Here is a 24488-nt window from a genome sequence, read left to right on the forward strand (position 1 = left end):
TCATTCACATGAAACCAAATCTCTGCTTTGCTCAGGGTGATGAACAACCTTACTTGTGACATTTACATCTATTGATTTGCCTATTTTGTGACTACTCCATTACAATCTGTTGATCAAAATTATTTAAATTGATAGTTCACTGCATTAGAAGATCTGCACTTTTCTTCCCAAAGTCAAAATGTGGTGGTGGTTTTTTGTGTGTGGGTTTTTTGTTTTTTTTTTTTTTTTTTTGGGTCTGGGTTTTTTTTACCCATACAAAGAACCACCCTTTAATACTTTTTTTACTTATCCGTATTCTACCAGTTTCAAACTGATATTTTTTCTAGACTCAAAAAGTCAGCAACCAGATTGTACAGAACTTCTTCAGTGATAAATGAAAAGTTTCTAGCAGACATTGCTACTTCTTCCTGTTCAAAAAGTTAATTTTGAGAACTAGCTTTATTCAATAGACTTCTGGCCAGAGAATTGTGCATCTGCCTCTTCAGCAAGAGTTAATAAGCTGCATTGCTGCTGCTGAAAAGACACCTACCCAGTAGCATCAAAATTTGAGCACAAAATATGCCTGTAAAGGCTAAGAACATAGCTCAAACGCTCTCTGTTACCCACCACTAACGTCTACACTAGGTTTTAGTGCAGTCCAAGCTGTATTACAATACAATTTTGTGATATCTCCAAGTACAAAGTCAGCTTTATCATGTTATCAGTCTGGGGTATTTTTAGGAGCACCAAAATCCACCACTCCCCAAACCAAAGAAATAAGAAATATAAACTTGCCTTTAAATTTGCCTTTGTTTTAAGTCATGCAACTGAGTTGAAATACTAACGAATTACCCCTTTCACTCAAGGTTAAAATACTGTGTTTTATCCTGTTCTTTTCATGAAGCCATATCTGCATAATTAACACAGCTTATCTGATTAACAGAAATTCACTAAACCGCAGGAAATCATTTATCTAAGCTCAATGGCAATAGAGTTACTAGGAAATCACCTGGCTTTGCTCTCTGTTCTTCTTAAATATCCATATAGCTACCATTATCATAATATTTGACACTTTCTTTAATCACATAAGGGTGTGTCAGCTTCATAGGTCATAGTTACATTTTATAGGTAGGAGAGCAAAGACACAGAGGCTCATACCCAGGGGAACACCCTTCTCCCACCATGTAGCAGTAAAGGATAGAACACACTGGAGAGATCATATTTAAAATCATATATTAAAAATGCACAGAATCAGGTGCTAGGAAACAAACACCCAGTGCTAGGAAGCAAACACCCAGAAACACGCACTGTGTTTTTCTGTGTGGGCATTCTCTCAAAACAATCAGAGATGTAGAATATTCAGATGCAAGTTTGAATTTTGAACAACTCAGCAGAGGGGAGGAATAACCTGAGAGTCTTAAGACTGGTAGTTTTAGATGAACACTGTCATTCAGGAATCTCTTGAAACACCATGTGAATCACAATCCACAAAATATACAGTACCTTAGTGATAAAAAATTGCAAAGCACTGAGCCGTGTCATTTATTCAAAGGTAACAGCGTACTCTTCATAGATCATCATAATACAGCACCCACTTCTTAGGGCTGCCACCTCAGCCCTGAGCTGCTGACACGACTACTGCCAAAGGCAGAGGGGCAGTCAGGCGTATTTTAAGAGTCTTACCTATTAATGTCCCAGTACGGCAGAGTAAACACATTATAATGGACATGCCTGAGAACTACTTTAGGGGCAGTAAGTCTGCAAAAAGGATTAAATTCATCCAGGAAAAGTGTTCCTGTCTGTTAAAGTAGATTTTGTTCTAAATCTAGCAAGATTCAATCACTTTTATTCATAAGTCTCCTTTTTTGAATTTTTCATCTTCACCTCAAATTCCACGGTCACTTAAATACACACAAAAAAGAGGTGTTTTAAATAGGATACATGTCTACTGAGCCAGTTAGGTAAGTTTTTATTAATGACTAAATAATTCACAAAGTTTTTGAGCTGTCAAGTAGACACTTAAATAAAACCCCTCAAAATGTTGTGAACGAGGTTGTCATTTACAGCCTAGACAATACTTAGGTGAAGCAACGCATCATTGCTCACATTGTTTCACAAACATTTGCAAGCCTAGCTGGTCTTTGTACCTCCATTCCAGGAGCAATAACAGCATCAGGAAATACAGTTGCAGAACTGTGGAAACATGATTTCTAATACACCGAGGACCTTGAATACACTTTGGGGAGCTCCAGCCTTCCCACTTCTGTGGTACAACACAGTTAAAGATAAGAAAGAGACAACTTATTATAAAACGGAAGTAACCGAAAGCTGGGGGGAGGGTGGGGGTGGGGGAGGGAGTTTGGAAAGCACTTCACTGCTTTTATATTTATGCTATTATTAACCTTTTTTAATTTAGTTATGGTACTTCTGTCTGTAAAAGGCCAGAACCGAAGAGCCTCATCACGCAATAACCAAAACTGTGTACTTGCCAGTTCTGGAACTGAATTACAGGCAGTGATTTATAAATATAAACCCAAATATATAAACAATATGAAAATAAATACAACATGAATTACAATAGAGTACCTTGATTCTTAACAAGAATATTTTATGTTTTCATGCTAAATCCATAACCATTGAGATGTGAAATGTAATTCTTTCCCTGTCCCAAGAGCAGTCAAAAAAATATTGCAGTTGATCTTTTCAATCCAGGAGGACATAAAAAATACAAAACCCTTCCTACTTGTTAGGAATGTTAACTTTAGGGAGAGAGATATTAAAAATAATTTATAAATGAAAATATGAAGTGGCAACAGATTGCATTTGGAAGTTTAGAACGAAGTCTTTCAATTTCATGTACCACATAACAAGTGTCAGATAAAAAAAAAGAAATTACCTAATAAATATCTTCTGCGCAAAGCCACTGAGCTGCTTACCACAGATGGACTGACTGGATTTTTATTTAATGCTTTACCATGACTCAAAAGTATGGGAAGAACAGGCTTGCATTTAAAAACAGGATTGAGGGTTGGATAGAGGAGGGCAGCGTAACTTCTCTGTCTACATCTCTACTACAAAAAATAAAACATACTATAGAGCTGTCTCACAAAATCATCTGTTTACTTGTAGTGAAAAGTATACTTCTGTAAATGCAGAATGCAATAGCCGTTATGTATCCCTAATAAGGCCAGATACTGTGTTTTCTTGTAGGTAAGAAAAGAAGCAAGCAGTTTTGAGGAAACATTTCAATAGCAGAACATCATAAACCCAAGTAAGCATTTAGGTAGGCAAATGGGCAAAGTGCAAAGGGATTTCTTCCAAACACAGTTCAAGCAATATTTGTGGGGTGGGAGCAACTGGGATGAATCACAAGTGCAAGAAAAAAAAATCCATTGAGTTTTTGGTTTGTTTGCTTTTTTAAACACAGGTTACATGTACTCAGGCTGTTGACAGCCTTTCTGGAAGGCACTTAAGACACACCTACCTCCAACAACCTGGCATGCTGGGGAGTGAGTGGCTGGGGCACCATTTCACTCCTTGCGTCAGGAATAAAGTCACCCAGGCTGTTCTGTCAAATTGCAGCAGATTTTAAGGACTGGGGCACTGATGCAGCAGGGCATCCAGGAACTTCAACTGCATCAAGTAGGTTCCCCAGCTGCTGACACTTCTGAATGGCAGAGCAGATGTTGGTACTGATGAATCCTCCTCTTCTATAGGCAAGTCCTCAGTTCTTGGGGTTATTTAAATTAACAGGGATAAAGCAACTAGAGTTACACATCTCAAACATACCTTCAGCTAAAGGGTAATTAGATTTTGACCTTACACATTATGCCAAAAGGCACTGCAATGCACCCATTTATTTTAATAATACTGAAAAAAGTCTGAGATAAAAAAGTTTTAAAATTATGTAACTGCTTGACTTTGAGATGCTAAAGCCTAATGCCAAACTAAAAAGGAAAATAATGCAACCTAGAAGCAGGTTAAAAAAAAAGGATAATTGCCTACAAAGAAGAATATAATTAGAAATGTGGCAGAATCTTCACCACCTGCAAACTTTCAGAAGTTTAATGGCCCTCTAAAAAGGAGTGACTCTCCCCCAAATGGCAGGATTGCTGGTGATTATAAGCAGCTCAAGGTAATACCTTGAAACAGACCTGGAAGCAATTTTACATTTTGTATCGTTTGGCTGCAGCCTTGGTTGGCTGCTTGCCAGCACCACGGGCAATAAAGGGAACCAAGAAAAAAGCAGTGATAAAACCAGTCTAGCTGTTTGGAAGTGGAAGCAGAGATCCGGTGGCAGAGAGACAGGAAATATGGTGGCAGCTTGGTAGAAATAGCGAAAGAGAGAAATGCGGTTCCTCCTACCCTGTGCCAAGAAAAAGTAAAGGCTGACAATAAGTACTAGAAAGTGGAAGAGCCATCTCTGCCAACTCCACACTGGCTTGTACCGTGGCACTGAACTGGAAACCACAGCATTAATGTACATAGGAAATCTTTAAATCTTTCAGTAAATAACAATATTTTCTTGGGTAAAGCAATAGTCACACCTCAGTCCACAGAAGGGCCGAGCCAAAAATAGTCAGGAAAGAGACAAATTCAATTCATTTATCCTCAATCTGCCACCTCAGTACAGCGTTCAGAGACATCAGCTCAGCTTGACAAAACCATTTAGATGCTAACATGGAAACAAAATCTCTGTATCTTAAAACAATTTTTAATAAGTAACTAAACGTAGCTCAGTCGTAAACTTACAAGAAGCATAGAACATCACTAAAATGCAAATGTCAGCGTTCATTAGCTTGCTCTAACCACATAAAAATATCTTCATTATGCTCATTTATTTGAATAGGCTACTAAAAACATAAATCCAAATACAGACTCTGGGCAAACAAATATTATGAAACAAAGCTTTCCCAACGTTAAATGGCAATTCTGCATTAAGTACAACTGCTTTCTTAATCTTACCTGAAATTTTAACTGTATTTGCATATAGAAAAAAAGAACACAAGGCGCACTATGTGTCCCACTGGCTACTCCCACAGGTCTCCAAGAGAGTACTTAACACTAATTTATGGTATTACACTCTTGGACTTCCAAGTGTCTCAAATTCCACTTCAGGGTATTAGGCCAACTGCTGTTTAAATTATGTGTAAATTAGCTGATTCATGACCCTCCACTGGAAAAATCTGCCTTATAGATCATGTCCTTAGGGAGTTGAATGCTGTAATGACAACTTACCACTGAGCTAATCAAGAATCAGAAAATGAAGTTAAAATTAACTAAAGCAGAGGCACTGAAAAAAAAAAAAATCAATAGTGTTATCCAGCTGAACCAGGTCATGCATGCTAGAACCTCCTACCATTTACTACTGCAGTACATTACTGCTGCAGCAAAAATAAATTGTAAACCTCTGCAAAATAACATAGGCAAGTTGAAGCATCTCTTTTAAGTTCACTACAGTGAATTTACAAGTTCACCATTTTGGAGTTTCCAGATCCTGTCACTGGTCAACATCTGATTTTGATAATGCCAATGATTAATCCTGGCCCTAAAGATTTCTGTGTGCAAGCCTATGCATTTTACATGCAATTTCTGCTGTAACTTTGCAATGCTACATTCTCCATTTACTCAGTAAGTGATGGCACTAAAACTACATATGCCTTTAAAAGCCCAAGGATTCAGTGTTCTTAAAATAAAGGACTTTGCACATAAAACCAGCTTTGTCTTTAAGTTCCAGAATTCCCGATACTACATAAGCCTGCTTGCAAATCAGCAAAAGAATTTATATCTAAGCATCTTAAAAAAAAAAAATCTGTTTCAAGTAAGTCTACATCTACAAAATGATTCTGTGTTTTGGACTGGTACTGAGTCCCATCGACAACATTTTTCACCAGTGGGTATGGCTTTGCCCCACCCTGTGGAAGGAGAGACCTATTAGGTAGTCTTTTTCAAGCACAGAGATAAAAGGAGAACCCCATACTTATGTGGGAGAGATTGAGTTGTTGTCAGAAAGACATAATCTACCTCCTCCCATTTGTTCCCAGGATACAAGATTCTTTCGCAACTGGCAACCTTTGGTTTTTTATTTTAATTGTTATTTTTCCTCAGAGACACACATCTCTCTTTTTTCGTTTGTCTAAGTTCCCATCTGTCCCATGAGAAAGATCTTAGGCAAGAGTTCTTTGTTGAAAGTATTGAAAGAGTCTAAGGAAGAAAGCTAAGGACTTGTATACCCATTGTTTTATTTTAGAAAGTCAAGAATGACAGCCTTTCATCCCAATCATGCAAAAAATGAGAACCATAGGACCTGTACGAGGTGGGATTGGAAAGTAAGAGCACAAAGCTATAAACACACATACCGACTTCCTGAAAACCAGCAGTAACTGAAGCCATCCTTGGTCACCCTACAAGACGACACCATACCAATAATTTCAGATCCAAGGAACATTTACTTGAAACACAGTATTTGCATACCACCTACACTGAGGTTATCAAGATACAGAAGGGAACTGCAGACTAGTGATCTGTTTTTGAGAAGTAATGAAATCATGCCAGTACTTTGAAGAGGCTATAATATCATAGAAATAGCCAGCTTGGTGCCAGATTAAAGATAACCTTAGGGAAAGCCTACAGCATCAACACACTGGCTCAGCCTAATCTGACTTTAGCTCTACACTTTCTCAGAGATATTTCAATGGATTTTTGGATTTACAGTTAAATAAAGCGATACGCACTTGCTCTAAAGCACATTGCTGCAACTGAAATAAGGAAGCCAAGTTTTTTTGTCAACCCCTAGATTGCTAAAAAAATGCTTTTGCTTATACAGATATCAAAAGGATAAATATTTCCTACATAGTTCTAGCTTACCTTCCTTTCACTGAGCTAAACTAAACATTCAGTTTTCCAAAGACTCCTAGTTCCCTAAGCACACTTAGACAACAGTAAGATTCATTTAATGTTTGAGAAGTATATCACAACCACTTCCATAAATACACTCTTCTCCATAGCATTGTAAGTCCCCAAATTTTCCCTTTTTTCCAATAAATCGATGGAAGCTACACAGGTGCTGCCTCTCTATGCAGACAAGCCTTCCTCTCCACACTAAAGAGAAGCAAGGAGACTGCAGCTTCAGTGGACTGTAGCAGTGTTTTCAATCTAAGCACTGAGTTATCAGATGTAGAGAAGGGAGGGACATTAAAAAAAAAAAAATATCAAAAAAGAGGAAAAGCCCATTTGTTATAGTCATGCCAACAAGCATTACTCTCTCACTCAACAACAGGGTTCCTGAAACATAGTTACGAAGACTGTGAGGGCTTTGGGTCAGCAGCTTGGTCCTGCCATACCCACAGCAGTTGACTTCAGGTCAAGCGTACTGTTTAGTAGGGGTAAAGGACAGGAGGACCTCTCTAACCGCCGAAGTCTATAAACTTAGCTTTTTGGCGTTGTTACAAGCACTTAAAATGGAAAAGAAACAAAAAGAATCTAACTTGAATCATTCATTCCAGTCTTAAAAAAAAAAAAAAAACAAAACACAACACCACCAACAATACGACCCTCTACTCAGGCAAGAAAAATTCAAATATTTGCATAATCCTTTTCTGTAAAGGAGCTCATAGCAACAATTAAAACAGCTTACCCTTCTGCATTCAAATTTCTTGCCAAGGTACAGAGCAGACACTAATTCTCATGTGGAATACATCACTCATTTGTCAACATTTTTGGACCTTTGTTACTGCTGCTTTATAGTTTATGTACTAGAATAAAAAGAAACAACAGATATTAGTTGGGAACTAGTGTATTATCAAAGCATAGAAATTATTTTCTCATTTTAAGAATTTTAGTGTGAACAGCTTAATGGAAATATATTTCACTCAATCTTTTTAACAGAATTCTGCTGGAAAGGTCTAAAACAGACTAAAATGCTGGGAGCAATAAAAATGTATTTTCAAATAGGAATTCTGATTCAAATATTTTCTCCCTAATATCCTTATCCACAACTGCCCTGCACCAACAAAATAACCATTTAACACAGAGAACAGTAGCTTGACCGTTTATTAATTTAATCCCTCTGAGATGCACACCACATGCAGCATTAGACCAAAATCCTGTTCCTTCAAGGAAAAGTTGTTTGGTAGTCTTATCATAAACAATAAATCAATAAATAAAATACTGCACTCCATTACTTTGAAAAAAGATGTGATACCATTTCTACAGACATTTCCTAGCATTTGTGGAAGCACAGTCCACTCCCCTGCAGAACGAGGAGTCAAAGAAGTCTGCTCTTGCTGTTTCTGGTTTTACCAGAGAGCAGAATGTGACCTGGTTCATCCTAAGTAACGACCCTGGCCTTCACTCCTAGATCTTCTCCATTTTCATATGTTTACAAAGAATTTTAAAATACTCTTACCTTTTTTACTGAACATTTGGATAAGCCATACCAATTTAAATCTTGATATTTTTGATGATGCACTGAGGTGTTTAGTTATACTATTCCCTTCAATCTCCTTGGATCTGTTACCTTTCAGATATTGAGATATCAAGACCTAGAATTTTACCTAATCAGCCAGGGAATATTACTTCCCTGATCCATGAAATCAACAAGTGATTCTACATATTCTACGTAGACATTCCTTTCATTGGTCTATCCTTTGCCCTTATTGTAAAAACTCAAATTGCGAGGAATATGAACTCATGGTAGTTCTTTTCCTTCATTTCTTGTTTCTGTACTTCATTCCTCTTTCCCTGACACAGCTGCTTTCTTTTATTTTCTTCACATTAGGATTAAAAAAAAAAAAAACAAACAACAACCCATCATAATATTCAGTCCTTCCCTACCTTGTACCATTTCATCTATTAATTGTCACATTAGTTCTCAACTGAGTTTCACCCAAATCAATTCCATTAATTATGTTTTCCCTTTTTCTTAAGTCATTAGTCAAGGTGGCAAGTAAAACCAGGTGACAGCAATGCCTCTAGCACCTTATTTAACAACTCTCTCCAAGTTGATTTGTAAATTTTTTTTTTCAGTCAAGCTTTTACAAAGCTCTTCCATTCAAGGATTTTTAAATCATTTTTCAATTACAAATTGGAGAAGCACAAATGTCAGAGGCTTTTCAGCTACAGCACAGAGCCCACCAAAAAGAATTATAGCTTGACACTCCAATGAATAAATAGGCGATACAATTAAAAAAAAAAAAACAACACACACACCAAAACACACCCCAAAATTCTTTCATCATATAGCTCAACAAGACAGGATCATCCAGTTTCACTGCTGACCTTTTCTCAGCTTACCCCTTCTTGAAGGGCCTTGTTAACACCTGTTAAGGCTGGAAAGGGTTTGCTATGGTCTGCTACTTGATAGTACCAGCCACAGCTAGACTAATTTATTTTGGCACCACATCAGGAACAGAAACCTACTCACAAGGTACTTGGGAGATGTTTACATTGGTTATTACACTGCTATTAGCTCTCTGCAGCCTGTTGGAGGTAACATACATAAATTGTCCTAGGCTGCACAAAGTCTGTTTGGATTTTTTGCTTCCAAAGAAACAAATAAACCTCGCACTTGTTGCCATTACCTGAGGTAGTGAAGACACCAGAGGAATCAGCTAGGGAAATTGGAAGAAAAGTATATAGCAATTTAAGGGATGTACCCTTGACAGTGAAATTGTAAATTAAGGAACAAAAGTGAAAATAAATCAAAAGGAGGTTCTCAATGTTGAACTTCTAGAGTTTTCGGTGATTCGGCTAATTTATAAGGATAGCAACTGTTACTTTCCCCCAAGACTACAACAAGCAGCTTTATTTGGGTTCAAGTATTCTTAACTGTTTCTCAAGGGTGAAGTAGCTTTCTTGCTAGGTCTCTCCCTTTTACTCAAAATAAAGTCATTTGGGTTGTGTTTTGGTTTGCCTTTTCAACCATACTTCTCCATTTGTTTTCATATATTGTTTTCTTTAGCTTGTGTCTCCTTATTTCATTCAAGTAAAATTTCAGTAACTGGCTCAGAATCTATTTGAAATGGGAATAATTTGTCAGGGTTACTCAGCTGGGGGGCTGTCAATTTCAAGACTGCTACAGTGTTCTGTTATGTTTAAAATGATGATTTATAAGCATTCAATTCCTTATCAAACATGTAACCCTTATCACTAGATCACCCTTACATCTTCATAGAAACACAAGAAGAAACAGCGATAAAACAGATAAACTTGATACTGAGTGATTGTCTGAACTATCCTCTTATTTTTGTCATCTCTAAGACTTTATACAATCACACATGCACTCGATATTTACAAGAGTGAAATTCTGAAGTTTTTACTGTGGTCTCAATTCAGTAAGACAGTTAAGCTCATATTTAATTTCTCATTGTCTCTACTGAAAGCTAGGCACATGATCAAACATTACTCAAAATCTAGACCTAGATTCTTAATTAAAGTTTATTTTAGGTAAAAGTGCTTTGTTGATTTTGTTTTCCTAGTCAAGAAGCAGAATAGCACCGGGAGCAAAAAAGCTTCAGGACCTTGCACCAGGTGCTTACTTATTCTATTTATGCCACTATGGACTAAAGTCAGACCTACCAAAAGTTATTATCTTTGAATACTAATATTCCAAATTACTTCATCCAGCAAGTTGCTGATAGTATCAGTTATCTATGTACTTCAATTACCAGTGGTTCAGCAAGTTCATTAACTAAATCCTTTAATACTCAATACGGTAAGTCCTTTGGACATGCTGATTTGTACTGTTTGTGTATGCTGCGCATTCATTACTAGCTTTTCATCAACAAGTTAGTAAAAAAACACCATGACTTTCTCCCTCATTTTTCCTATAAACCTCTAGTTAAGAAACAATTGATAAGTCCTCTAAAAAACAACTCTTCACAAAAAAAAGAAAAAGAAAATCTGAAAATTAATTGCATTTGCTATTTTACCTCTCATTCTGTAATAAGCAAGAATACATTTTGCCTTTCATGCTCTTCCTGTAACTTGGTAAGCTGAGTCCAAAAAAGACGCAGAAAGTATGACTAATGATATAGTATACTAGTAGAATAAAAGCCGAGTCCCAATACATCAGAAAAATTTTCTAACAGGCTGTATACTGCACCACAACATTTAATTTCACTGCCTTGTTATTCTGCCAAACAAAATGTGCGTCAATTTTAGTAATTATGCAATACATCATGCTCACCTATTTCACTTGCTGCTATCACGCCTTTATAGGAATACCAACATAATAAATGCTGAAGGTCATTTGTGTTAGAGAGTATGTTCTGAAGTTACAACATATGAATATATTGTTCCCTTGATCTAATGCGAAATACATCCCGTACCATTTAATCATCATGACAGTACTGAACTCAACAAGCAAATGCTACACCATCACACCGATGCTCTATTTCTTACAATTTTCTTTAAGAAAAAAAATTGCAAAAGGCAGAGAAGTGGTAATTTCAGCTTTTGCAATAATGAATTTTTGTTTCCACTTCAAATCTGTACTGTTTGATATTCCAGACAGAAGATAAAAATCATTAACCTATTCCACATGCAGTGACTTTATGGCGCTACTTGAGCCTGTACAGCCAAGCACATTCTATCTGCCTGAAGACAGCAGAAGCCCTAAATCCTCAGCCCCTCCTCTGCAAACTCAGGTTTTAAAGACAGCATCTACTCTGACATTTTCCTGTCTACTCACACGGATCCAACCCAGAAAACAAGCCTAAAACACATATTTAAGTGCTGCTCACACCTATATTGAACCCTCACTCATGAGATTCAAACCGTGCTTAAAAAAATTTAAACACTTAATTGCCTTTCTGTACTTTTTCTTGTAACTATTTGGGAACAGTATTCCAACTGTACTTTCCACAGTAAAAGCAAAACAAGAGAAAAGGTCATAGGACACTCTGGAAGGCAACACTCATTAATGCAATGTTCAAGGCTGGATCAGAAGGAGCAATGGAACTGGGAATCACTGACTCAATGGGTCTACTCTTTTTTGCTTATTTGTAGTTCACCCTACAGCACCTGAAGCCATGGTCGTAGCTGCCTGCCTTCAAACTGTTATTCAGAAACTCATTCATATTGCACTGTTCACAGTCACTGTAACCAGTATTTCAAGAACTACATTTATTAGGCAGCGCTCAGCAGGACGACTCAGATGTGCAGCAGGCAATGAACAGATGTGAACTCAAGGCAATTCACTGGCTATATTCAAAGCACAGACATTGCAGAAATCATGCAGAGAGGTTCTTAAACTGGAATTAGAGAAAGACATGGAAGTCCCTTTTCTTTTCCACTTTCATTTACACCTTCTGATTATCATAATAAAAATAAAACTATTTATAAGTGCATATATATATATACACACATATATATAAGAATTGTAAAGAATTTTTTCACTTACCTAAGTAAGAAGATTTGGTGATCATGCACAGGTCAGTACACCCACATCTTATAACACCACATGTAAAGGGAAGAAACTCAACTACCAGAATACATGCCAAAGTATAAAAGTCCCAGTACGTAGTATAAGTTCTTTCTAAAAATTCTGGTTTTACTCCACATTCAAGAGCGGGAAGATGCCTCTCTATAATTACAGCTTAACAGAAGCTATGCCCATTTTAGAAGACACCAAACAGCATTTAGTCAAGGCTATAAAATCTGTGCAAGGTACAGTTTGCTTGACATAATCTCAGAGCAAAATGTTCCAAACAACTTAAACTTTGTTCTTTGAAAACTCTTGGATGAATAACCACACTTGTCCTCGTGGACACATACAGCACATCTGGTGCAGATACACTTATCTTGATTATACTATTTCAAAAAAATTTCCAAACCTTAAATCCACATGAAACAAAACAGTCTCCACAGCCCCCAGTCTCAACTAGGCTCTCCTTTCCAACCTAGGTTACACCCATCCCTGTTGATTTATCTTCTTCAGTTCATAGATGCATCCCCTACTACATTCTTACAAAATTTCAGTGTGATTAATAGTCTCTTTCTTTTGCATGATATTTCATGTTGTTCTTCTTTTGCAGGTCCATGAAAATAATTTTTATAGATATTCTGGTCCTGCAGATGTAAAAAAGAACCTGCTATTGTATAGATAAGATTAGAAGCCTTCTATGTCTCAACACCTTGGTACCTATGTATGTTATATTACAATTGGCTTTACTTACCACAAACTAATGCTGACAATACAGGGTATTTTTAAATATTGGATCTGTGGTGTAATGTGATACAATCTTGACTAAATCGTAATGCTAACATGTAAAGGCCTACAGTAAATTCTAAAGTGGGCGATAAAAGAGTACACAAAAGAATCAAAGCCACCTTGCAATATAAACATTACAGTAGTAATCTGCTATGGCAGATTAAGGAAGGAAGCAGTTAGAACATGGATTAGGTAGCAGCAACGGTGTTCAAGTTGAAAAGAAACCTCTTGACAAGTCCTATGGTTGTCTACATAACCTGTTTCCCATACAGTCTTTAAATACAGTTGGTGCAAAGGGGAGCTTTCAAGGAAATTAGAATTAGCAAAACAGTACAAAAATTTAAAAATCCACTATACCAAGTTCTTCTCTTAAGGTTAATTCAGGGAGCAGGGCGTTAGGGTGCATCAGGGGAGAGCTCTGACTTTTCACAGTTCAGAATTGCATTGTACTCTGTACAAGGGGGGCGGGGAAGATTAAGTGAATTCCCAGATTAGACATTATCATTTCCCACACTTTAAATAAGAAAATATTTGCAAAGATGAAGCTAAAGGTGTAGGCATTCTTAAGCAGGGAAGAAACACTGAAGTAGAATATCGCTTAATTCCTCTGTATGACAGAAATTTATCCTAGGGTTTTTTTGAAGATCTCTAGGACTAGAGAAATGAGCAATATATACAACCCTATCACAGGATGCAACAACTATTTCATTCCTATGTGTTAATTTATGCCTAAGTAAGTTAGAACATCTCTGACCAGAGCAAGGAAAATCTCCTTAAAATTGCAGAGAAGACCCAAAATCTGAGCACACCCTAAAGAACCAAAGGCAAGAAATGCAATCTGTCTAAAATCCTACTCATCCTACAGCTTCTTGATAGGCAGCAGGTCCATTTAAGGATATGCATGTATATTTTTAACACAGTAATATGGGATGCTTAAAACCGATTCAGAGCACATCTTTAGGACACGCATTTTCATCTGCCTCACCAGGTATCCAGGCAGTGCCTCACCACCGACAGCTCAGCAGCTGCGGGACTCAGCAGAGATCATTCCTTCATACTCCCCTACAGACACTGGGTAGGAGTACAGGGATATTTTAGCCAGCTAGCAAAAGTCACTGGCTAATCTGAATTACTCTGCTCAGCACAGACAAGCCAACTATGACTCACTGACTAGCCTTCACTGCTGTGATGAGGGTTGATCTAACTGCCAAAACAAACAAAATAGTTAACCCATTTTATTTTCAGACAATACATTTCGTATTTTGTTTTTCTTGATAATGTCATGAATTTGTTTTCTGCTTGTTCTATTACTACTCTCACTAAAAATCAATAACATAGAAAACACGACAATTTACACTCTGCAGGAGTGCTGGACTACATAAATTTTCATAAAAACGCAAAAGAATAACAAAGCATAAATATCAGATGGGCCAGTGACTTGGTACAGTTCAATGCTTATTTCTTACCTGACCATTAAATGTCACCTAACCACACCTCAATTACTGATGTGGAGAATGGAGACAGTATGAAAGCACCAAGCTGAATGGGTAAGCAAAACACTCCTGGAAAAATTAGAAAAAGACTCACAGGAGTTTTCAGGCTTTGACGGTTTGTGAATAGCAAGTCCAGCAGTGCCTCATTCCTGGTTGGCACATCTAACACTTGTATCAGGAAGCAGTCCTCTATACATTCCAGGAACTCGGTGGATGACACGTGAGCTGCCGTATTGTTCTTCCAGCAGATGTCTGGGTAGTTGAAGCCACCCATCAGGACCAGGTTCTGTTGGCCTGAAGCTTGCTTTAGTGCCCCAAATATTGCTTCGTTGGCTTCATCATCATGGTTAGAAGGTCGATAGCAGATGCCCACTGTGAGGTCCTGCTTGGACATGACCCCTTTGACTTCAACCCAGAGGCATTCAATAGAGCAGTTGCAACCACCATAGTTGACTTCAATACATTCAAGGTTTTCCTTAACGCAGAGTGCAACTCCTCTACCTCTTCTACCCTGCGTGTCCTTACAAAAGAGCCTGTAACCATCCATTGTGATCCCCCAGTCATTTGAGTTGTTCCACCATGCTTCAGTTACTCCTATGATGTCATACCCTTCTCAGTGGGCACGGAGCTCCAGTTCCTTCTGTTTGTTACCTAGACTGCGTGCATTTGTGTACATACACTTGAGGTGATTATTCTTCTGTTTCACTCACCTCTTGGGAGACAGCTAAGGAACCTTTATCACCACACTTCACACTTCTTGGCCTCTGTCTTTACCAGCACTGTTGGGTCCCAGGGTTTGGGAATGAAATTGCCAGTTCATCCAAACACCGACCCACCATCAGTGAAGGAAGAGTTAGTACATGAATTACTACAGGAGCTTGACCCCTACAAATCGATGGGCCCTGATGCCATCCACCCGAGGGTGTTGAGAGAGCTGGCTGACATCATTGCAAGGCCACTCTCCATAATCTTCAAGAAGTCATGGAGAACAGGGGATGTCCCACAGGACTGGAGGAAGGCAAATGTTACCCTTATCGACAAGAAAGGCTCAAGGGAGGATCCGGGTAACTATAGGCCCATCAGCCTTACTTCAGTCCCTGGGAAAGTTATGGAACGAATCCTCCTGGGGGCCATCACAAGTCAAATGAAGCACGTGATTGGGAAAAGCCAACATGGCTTCACTAAAGGCAGATCATGCTTGACAAACCTGGTGGCCTTCTATGACAAAGTGACTTGCCTGGTTGACATGGGGTGGGCAGTGGACATTGTCTACCTGGACTTCTCCAAGGCCTTTGATACGGTTCCCCACAGTCTCCTCTTGGAGAAATTAATGTGTTACGGCCTAGACAAGTGGTCTGTGCAGTGGGTGGGGAACTGGCTGACAGGCCGCACCCAAAGGGTGGTGATAAATAGCTCCTTTTCAAAGTGGGAACCTGTCACAAGTGGCATCCCCCAGGGATCGATATTGGGCCCAATGTTATTCATATCTTTATAAGTCATCTCGATAATGGCATCAAGTGTAGCCTGATGAAGTTTGCTGATGACACCAAATTGAGTGGGGAAGTAGACACTCCAGAAGGGAGAGCTGCTCTGCAGGGAGATCTGGATAGGCTGGAAGAGTGGGCCAGCAAGAACCTTATGAAGTTCAACAAGGAGAAGTGTAAGGTCATGCACCTGGGAAAACATAATCCGGGAGTGCAGCACAGGCTGGGATCCACCTGGCTGGAGAGCAGCTCTGTGGAAAGGCACCTGGGGGTCCTGGTGGACAGGAAGCTCAACACGAGTGAACAGTGTGCTGCTGCGGCCAAGAAGGCCAACAGGATGCTGGGTTGCATCAAAAAGGGCATCACTAGCAGAGAGAAAGAAGTCATTATCCCACTCTACTCAGCGCTTGTCAGGCCACACCTGGAGTACTGTGTACAGTTCTGGTCCCCGCTATACAAAAAGGATGTGCATGGGCTGGAAGGGGTCCAGAGAAGGGCCACCAAGATGATCAGAGCACTGGGAAGCCTGCCAGACGAGGATAGGCTGGGAGAACTGGGTTTGTTCAACCTTGAGAAAAGGAGGCTTAGAGGGGATCTCATCACCATGTACCAGTACTTAAGGGGCAGCTACAGAGAAGATGGTGACTCCCTTTTTACACGGAGTCACATGGAGAGGACAAGGGGGAATGGACACAAGTTGCTCTTGGGGAGATTCCGATTGGACACCAGAATAAAATTTTTCACAGTGAGGACAGTCACCCATTGGAATAATCTCCCCAGGGAAGTGGTTCACTGGGCCACGTTGGACACCTTCAGGAGTCGTCTGGACAGGGTGCTGGGCCATGTTGTCTAGACTGTGCTCTTCCTAGAAAGGTTGGATTAGATGATCCCTGAGGTCCCTTCCAACCTGTGATTCTGTGAGTTTTCAGCTATCGGTAGCTGGTATTTATTTTGGAGGGCAAATTAAGTAGGGGGTGCTGACAGAAATTAAAATATGTTTTGCCGTATGATAAGTACTGTGTATTAATATGAGTCTTCTACTACTATACCTCAATGTATTAATTTTAACCTTCTCCAAAATATTTATATGAAACTGGATCAAAACAGTTATCAAAAAAGAACTCCATATAGTTCTACCATGAAAACTAATATATAGCTCCTTGCCTTACAATGGAAAATGCCAGCCTGGAGTTCATTAAGAAACAATCACACAAGTTTTTCCTCAATAGCCAGCCTTTACACACATACAAACCCCTTATTCTCATATAAACTGATTTGCTGATATAAATACATATGATATATTTCTTTACAAATGGAACTACAAAAGCTTGTCACAATACACTTTAATGCATATTATAAAAGACGCCACAAAACCAAGAAAACTTCACTGACGTTTATTTTCTGCTAGAAAAGAACGGGGTGAGAAGTCTTTATATGTCTATAGTGTCCATAAAAAAACCCAAGCCAAAAATATTCAACTGTGAGAATATTTTAATTAATGTGGTGATTTTAAAAAATGCTTTTCTGATCTATACCCACATGCTAGCTCCAGAAAACCTATTAGATTAAGTAGTTTCAAGCAGATCATGACAACTCTCATGACATAAAAGAACAGTGATAAATCAGCACACTAATTCACGGGAAAAAAAATTCATAAAGCAGTGAATTACTCTCCTTTATTTCTTAAGGAATGGGTAGGAATATGTATACATGCAAGCACATAGACTTGTGTGTGTGTGTATATACGTGCATAGAGCACCAATATACAACTTCTCTGCATTTTATATTTCAGTCACTCATCTTAGTGGTACTGATCCCAAGGGAGCCTCAAAAGCAGGCAAGCAATCTTTTCTTCAGCTGTTTACTCCTTTCCCCTTTAAATTTGAGTGGGGATGGGACAGGGAGAACGATGAAAGGCTCAGAAGCTGTCATTTTGCAATCAAGAAACACAAACTTCTCAATTTAGGAGCTGGGATTTGGAACTCTTTCCTCTGTAAATATAATTACAGTATTGCTTCTTGCTCAACATGACTCATGCAACACCACTTTGTTTTCTCTGGATTTAAACAAGTGAGGACGCCAAGAGTCAGAGTTCCTTGCTGACAGTAAAAATACCTCTGCCTCCAAGAGCAGCTTTGCCCTCTGAGCTGTTCTGCACTGCACTGAATTTATTCCCACAAGATCCCTCTTCATTGTAAGAAAGGTTTATACTGTAACTCTGTGTAGTGTGGTTTTACCAGTTGGTAAGAATGGTCTCCTCATATGGCTCCTATAGCCTGGCAAGTTCAAAGTATTGCTCACATTACACAGAAACACTGCCCATGCACATCCACTGCAGAATTACTAGAGGCAAATGAAATCAGCCCAGAACACATCACACTCACCATGCAGCAAAAAGCAGTCTCTACAGCAAGAAACACCAGTGATGCCTTGAGGACATACTGCAAACATCTCTCTGACTAGGAAATTTTGTGTTAAGACAGGAAAGTCACACATCACTGTAAAATCATGAGTCAAACATTTAAGAGCAGCTGTTAAATATTTAACGGCAATCCTCGTGAAACATCACTAGCAAACATAGATGAAAATAATAAGAAACCACCCAAACAGCACTTTAGTTGTACTAAGCCACATTTCAGTGTGCACTCCAGGCATTATTTGTTATCACAGTGAGAAAACAAGATAGTGATGATAAACATTGTCTAAAGACAAATATAAAGTTGGGAAATGAGCTAGATGAGACAGGGAAGGTGGAGAATAGACACAAAGTAGTTAAATTCCATTCCTGAACGGGGTGGTGGGGCGGGGGGGGAGGGAGGGGAGGGAGGGAAATCTATAGTAAATGACTGCACTAAATTTATTCCCCCATCCCACAAAGCCTTGGAAATATTCCTTTTACAATTCAAAAAGACAATCTTGTGCTTAGTATGTTAAGTAAACAAAGCTGAGAATTGAGCGAGGAATGCCAGAAAAGCTTTCCAGTTTGCTAAGCTGACATACACATAGAAATACAAGGCTGTGGTTAAGTTCAACTACCTACCACACTAATTATTCACTCCTGAAAAAGCTGTATTTTTCAGGCTTTACTGAAGTCCAAATCTCAATACACAAATGAAGGTTATTTTGAAATAGCCAACACATAAGCCTCATCATGTGTCCTAACTTCTCTTTTTAATAGGACACGAAAACATCTGCACGTCGGAGGCCACCCTAGGTTCACCTCACAGCATTCCTCAGTTCTAAAAACATATTTCAAGTTTGAGACACCAAGGCATCATACAGATTAAGTCTGAGCTTTTCAGCAAGCACTAAACTTAGTTCTCAGGCTTACAACAGTTTCATAATTTACAACCTGTGAAAATCCAGAGAATTGATTGACACCTGCTCCTCACCCCCAGAGGAACAGGCACATCACTGTTTCTAAGCAACTAGATACGCTGATTTTTCAGCACAGGTTCTCTAAATCTAGTAGTCCTATAAAACCGCAACCAAAACTAGAATTTAAACCTTTCTCTGTAAGGCTGCAGTCTGCTTGCCTCAAGCAGATTTAAGGAAACACATGCTCTGCTTCTCCCCTCCTGTTTGGATAGCAATTTTGATTTAAACACTCTGACAAGTTATTCATTTGGGGCCAGTTTTAAAGTAAAGAATTGTTTTTATGTGGTTATAAAAGTTTGATTAGGCTTGTGATTTATAAGAAATTATTTAAATCAGGCCATGTTATAGATGACAGCTTGCCTAAATCCACGCAGCCCAGAGCTGCATTAAACAGAGTAACTTGAGCATCACAGCCCTTGAAAACATGACTTATGATGATTTAATCTTTCCACAAATGGGTATAGAAAGAAAACAGAACCGTTATGCCTGGAAAAAAAAATTGCCAACACAGATACTGTAGCCTAAGTAATTTTCTAAACAGCCATATTCCTTCCCAATAATAAAATACATTTGCTTTGTATCTAGACAGAAAATAGTAAGCAAATGCATTAGACATCAAAATATAATTTAGTTGAACTCTTCAGTCCTGGATTTATTTAGAAAAAAAACCCAAACAACTTGAAGTTTTCCAAACAGTAAATAAAAACAGATTAAGAGCTCCAAAGCATACAATACTCAATCCCAACTAACTGATCTCTTTTTAACATGATGTCGATGGCAGCCACGTATTGATATACAGTCACATTTGGAGCAACAGTGACATCACTTCGCATGAGAAAATGTCCTCAGTACAGAAATTACCCAAAGGACAAAATTTATATCTTATGATACATTAGATGTAGCTACTTTAATTGCTGCTGTTATCAACACTCATGAATAAAAGCAATGTCAACATCTATTGATTCAGTAACACTCAGGACCGTTGATCAAAAATGCCTTCATTATTAAAGCTAGAGAATTTTGTTCAACGATCCTCAACCAACTGCTATGGATTGGCAGGGTTCAGAGATTAGCCTCTGCCAACTGCACATGAATATGTATCAAGTGTTCATTTGATTAGTAAAAAAGAAGTTACAGTGATTACAACTAAAACATATAGAACATCATTTAAAGAAAGACTAGGGAAGCAATTTCAGCCCACAGGATTCCCACATCAGATACAATGACACCAGAAGAACACACACTGACCCTCCAAATATTCTGCAACACATCACTTCTAACCTAGGTTTTAAAAAGAAAACAAACCACACCCACAACCAAAGCAAACTAAAAAATACACCAAAAAGAAAATTACCAAATCAGCATAGACAGGCTGAGACACCCGCAGTTGCCAACAGGAAAGACTAACATTAGTCAATCTCTCTGAAGGCAAAAACTCCGTCCAGCTTCCAGAAAAAGTTGTAATCTTAATCACTGTCTTCGCCTAAGAATCTGAATATACACAATTCCAACTGCAGAATGATTCCCTCTCTTAGTATCTTGAGATCATATTGGGAACACTGCTGCCACATACTCAATACTCCTCACAAAAAGTCTTCACCTGAGCTTTCAGATTGGCTCACACATTAAGTTCCCATGACTAAGTCTCTGCTGGGCTCTAATACTGCATCCCCTTAAATTTTTCTGAAAAGTTTCCTGTTTATTACTATTTCACAGACCTATGCTTGGAAGCACTGGTGATTATATAACTTTTGCCGCCCTGCAACAGCCTAAGCACACCCTTGCACAGTCCTTCAGCCACAACCTGGATTTCCCTGATACTTCACAGTATCTCAGCTGAGATTAGAACTACTTGAAGCACATGGGACCCTCCTCCCACGACACGGAACATCTCCTGTGGATGAAGGTACAGAAGATAGCATCTAAATCAAAGCCTTTCTCCTCTGCATGCTACTTCCAGCACTCCTTCCATGTGCAGAACACAATGGTTTAAGAAAAAAAAAAACAACACAACAACAGAAACCCAAAACAAACAAAAAACCCAAACCAATTTCTCATCCTCTACTACTTCATGACTGCGCCATTAACAGAAAATCAATAGGTTAAAGGAGGGAAAAAAAATGCCAGGCAACTAAGTGAAATCACGAAGAAAATGAAGCTCAAGAAAACGGGGTGAAGTGTCAAGTACCTAGTAAATAAGACATTACTTTGGGAATTATAATAGTATTTCTCTACAGTGATCACAGCTTTTGGAGATCCTCATTGTTACTCTGCTCTTGACTACACACCACACATTGGACACAATATTATTATCTACCCTTGGCTGTACCTACTTTGTCTTTAACCACAGGCAGGCAGCATCCAACCAAAGGCCTTGTGGATGGAAGCAATGTAAGGAATGAGGATCACGAGCTTCACTGAAAAACCCAGTATTATACCAATGTTGTTTCAGCGTCACATAGGGAAATTTAAACCCACTTTAAAGAAAATTGGCTTGGTTGATAAAAGACATGGTAAGACTTTAGAAGCATCACCCAGTTTCATCCTGGATATTTCATCCTGTTTCTCGTGACTAATTCAGGAAAGAAAAGAAAGAACCAAAGTGCAAAACTAGAAGTTGTGCAGCACAGTGCATGGAGCACCAGAGTTGCATGATTTTCAGCATTCGTGGCAGCTTCCATAGCATTATCTCAAATTGCCCAGACCGTGCAAACCTTAACTGCCATTAGACATGAGGAGAATAACACTTGATATGACAAACTATGTAGACAAACTATTGTTTAAACTAAAACATTTCAGCATTTATTTATATGAGGTAAGATGGTAGAAAAAGTTATATACAGCACATCAACTGAAATTTCAATCTTCAGATAGGTTTTCAATGTAAATAAGTAGACTGTATCCAGGAAAAGGTGAGGAAGGCAATACAAAAAACCAGACTGCCACACTACAAACCTACATTTAATTATCAATCACTAAAACTATATAGAGATAATTTGTGATTCACGGCATATTTTAATCCAAAATACAGATACTGTATAGGTACTTACACAGTGGAAAAACTCCTTTAGCAAGAAGTAAAACCATTGTCTTTTTTAAAGTATTTTAGATGGGTTTCTCAACCATATCATCAGATAAAGGTGTTATGCTTTGTATAAATCTGTAAGATGGTTACGTTCAATTTTCAACTGAATTTCTAAAAGCTTTCACAGATTTATTTGCTAAACATATTCCACCACAAAAGCCTGTTTAGGTGTAATCAGTGACCCAAAGCCAGCTATATTCCAACTGAGTTTTGCAAATCACATTACATAAATCAAGGATAAGCTTAAGTCATAGTGAAAACATGTAATAAATTGATAAAACACTTTTAGATAAGAAGCACAAAAATTATCTCTGAACCAAAGCTATTAATAGGGTTACACTTAAACATCCCTGACAAGTTTCAAGCAAAATAAATTCTAGATGCCACCTACAAGAAACACATCACTCCATATAACATTCATTCAACATTGTATATGTTTAATTAAGGATCCTATGGTCAATCTGAATGCAGATACTCAGCAATGCAGAGACTAGAAGACAGTTTTACTAGATGCCATACATCATCACTCTTCCCCAAGGTGTCACCACTAAAGTAAGCAACTCCCACGAGTTCCAGCAAAATAAGAGGCATCCTGTAGTATTTATGTGGATCTGGAAGGCTGTTTTCAGATTCCACTTACACTAGCTAAAAACGCTTCCCTCCCCATCTTCAACTCCATTACAGTAATGACCTCTAGGAAGTTAACAAGCATCACTTCTCACACCACCACAGCTGCATTTCACTTAGATATTCTCTACAGTTTTAAGCAAACCCACTCGCACCAGAATGATGTGCAGCACTCCCCCCAGTCAGGCACAGGCAACACACTTTATCTTACTCTGCTTCCCAATGGGTATCTAATGTCTCCCACTAAAATACAGTATTTGGCTTTGTCATAATTTGGACATGGTCACCCCTGCAATGGATGAATGGGCCAAGGTCTTGGCAAGGTCATTTGTCATTGCAAATGCATTCAGCCTGGCCTGTCACAGAAGCAGGAAGATACGCACTAAGTTAATTAGGAGAGAAGATAAGGTACAGCCCCTTCCTTCCTAGTGGAATCTTGTTTTGATCTTTTGAAAGGGGTGAAAATTATCTTTATAGAGACTCTAAACTAGTTACGAGTTCTTACTGTTCATATTCTTTGGTAAATTTATCATCCTGAAATATCACCCCAGTACTAGTGCTCATTCTTCAGTCAGTAACTTGTCTTCTCCCCTCTTCCTATCTGAATCTATTTTTCAGCTCATATGCATCTTTAATTTTTCCCTCCTTTCCTTTCTTGGTTAAAACCTCTCTCTGTTGAGATGAAAGAAATCACAACTTATACTGACTGATGATGAAGATCAATACCCATGGTAATCCACAATTTATGGATGTGACTGCTACAAGGACTTTGCATGTTGTGCTCCACAACAGACTGCTATGGCTGGCTTTGGACAGCATACTGTTCCAGCTAAACACATCTACGAAGGACTTCTGGTGATGTCATGCTTGGCAAACTCTTGACTAAATGAAGGAAAATATTGCTTCAAAATTATCTCTAAACACAATTTGATTGTAAAAAGGTCCAAACATAGTACTGGCTACAAAGCAGCAACCATTATACACTCAAAACCTGCTTGCCAGCAGCACAATGTCTAACCTCGGCATTTGCTGTAAATTCTATTCAAACTTTCCTTTTCTGTAAGGTATTTGCTATGTAAGACACTTAGATATTCCTGCTTACCTATCAAACAACTGCCAAAACTATGCCACAAGCCCATTTCCCTCCTCCCTCATTTTTGCAAAAATCTCCCTGTACAAACCAGAAAACATAAGTTTTGCACTTTTTCCTGGAATGCATACATTCCATC

General features: G+C 38.5%; 1 protein-coding gene across 8 annotated transcripts in view; it reads right to left on the minus strand.

Moving 5' to 3' along the window:
- Positions 1-24488, minus strand: part of GULP1 (GULP PTB domain containing engulfment adaptor 1) — a 152939-nt gene that overhangs the window by 94646 nt on the left and 33805 nt on the right. For 3 of the 8 annotated variants that reach the window (XM_075093970.1, XM_075093963.1, XM_075093965.1), the window contains exon 2: positions 7616-7733. The exons of the other annotated variants lie outside the window; for them this stretch is intronic. The gene's annotated coding sequence lies outside the window, so the exon portion shown is untranslated. The remainder of the gene's footprint in view (positions 1-7615; positions 7734-24488) is intronic. 8 annotated transcript variants of the gene reach the window in all.

The sequence above is a fragment of the Phalacrocorax aristotelis genome, chromosome 5, assembly GCF_949628215.1.
Source record: "Phalacrocorax aristotelis chromosome 5, bGulAri2.1, whole genome shotgun sequence".
Lineage (NCBI taxonomy): Eukaryota > Metazoa > Chordata > Aves > Suliformes > Phalacrocoracidae > Phalacrocorax > Phalacrocorax aristotelis.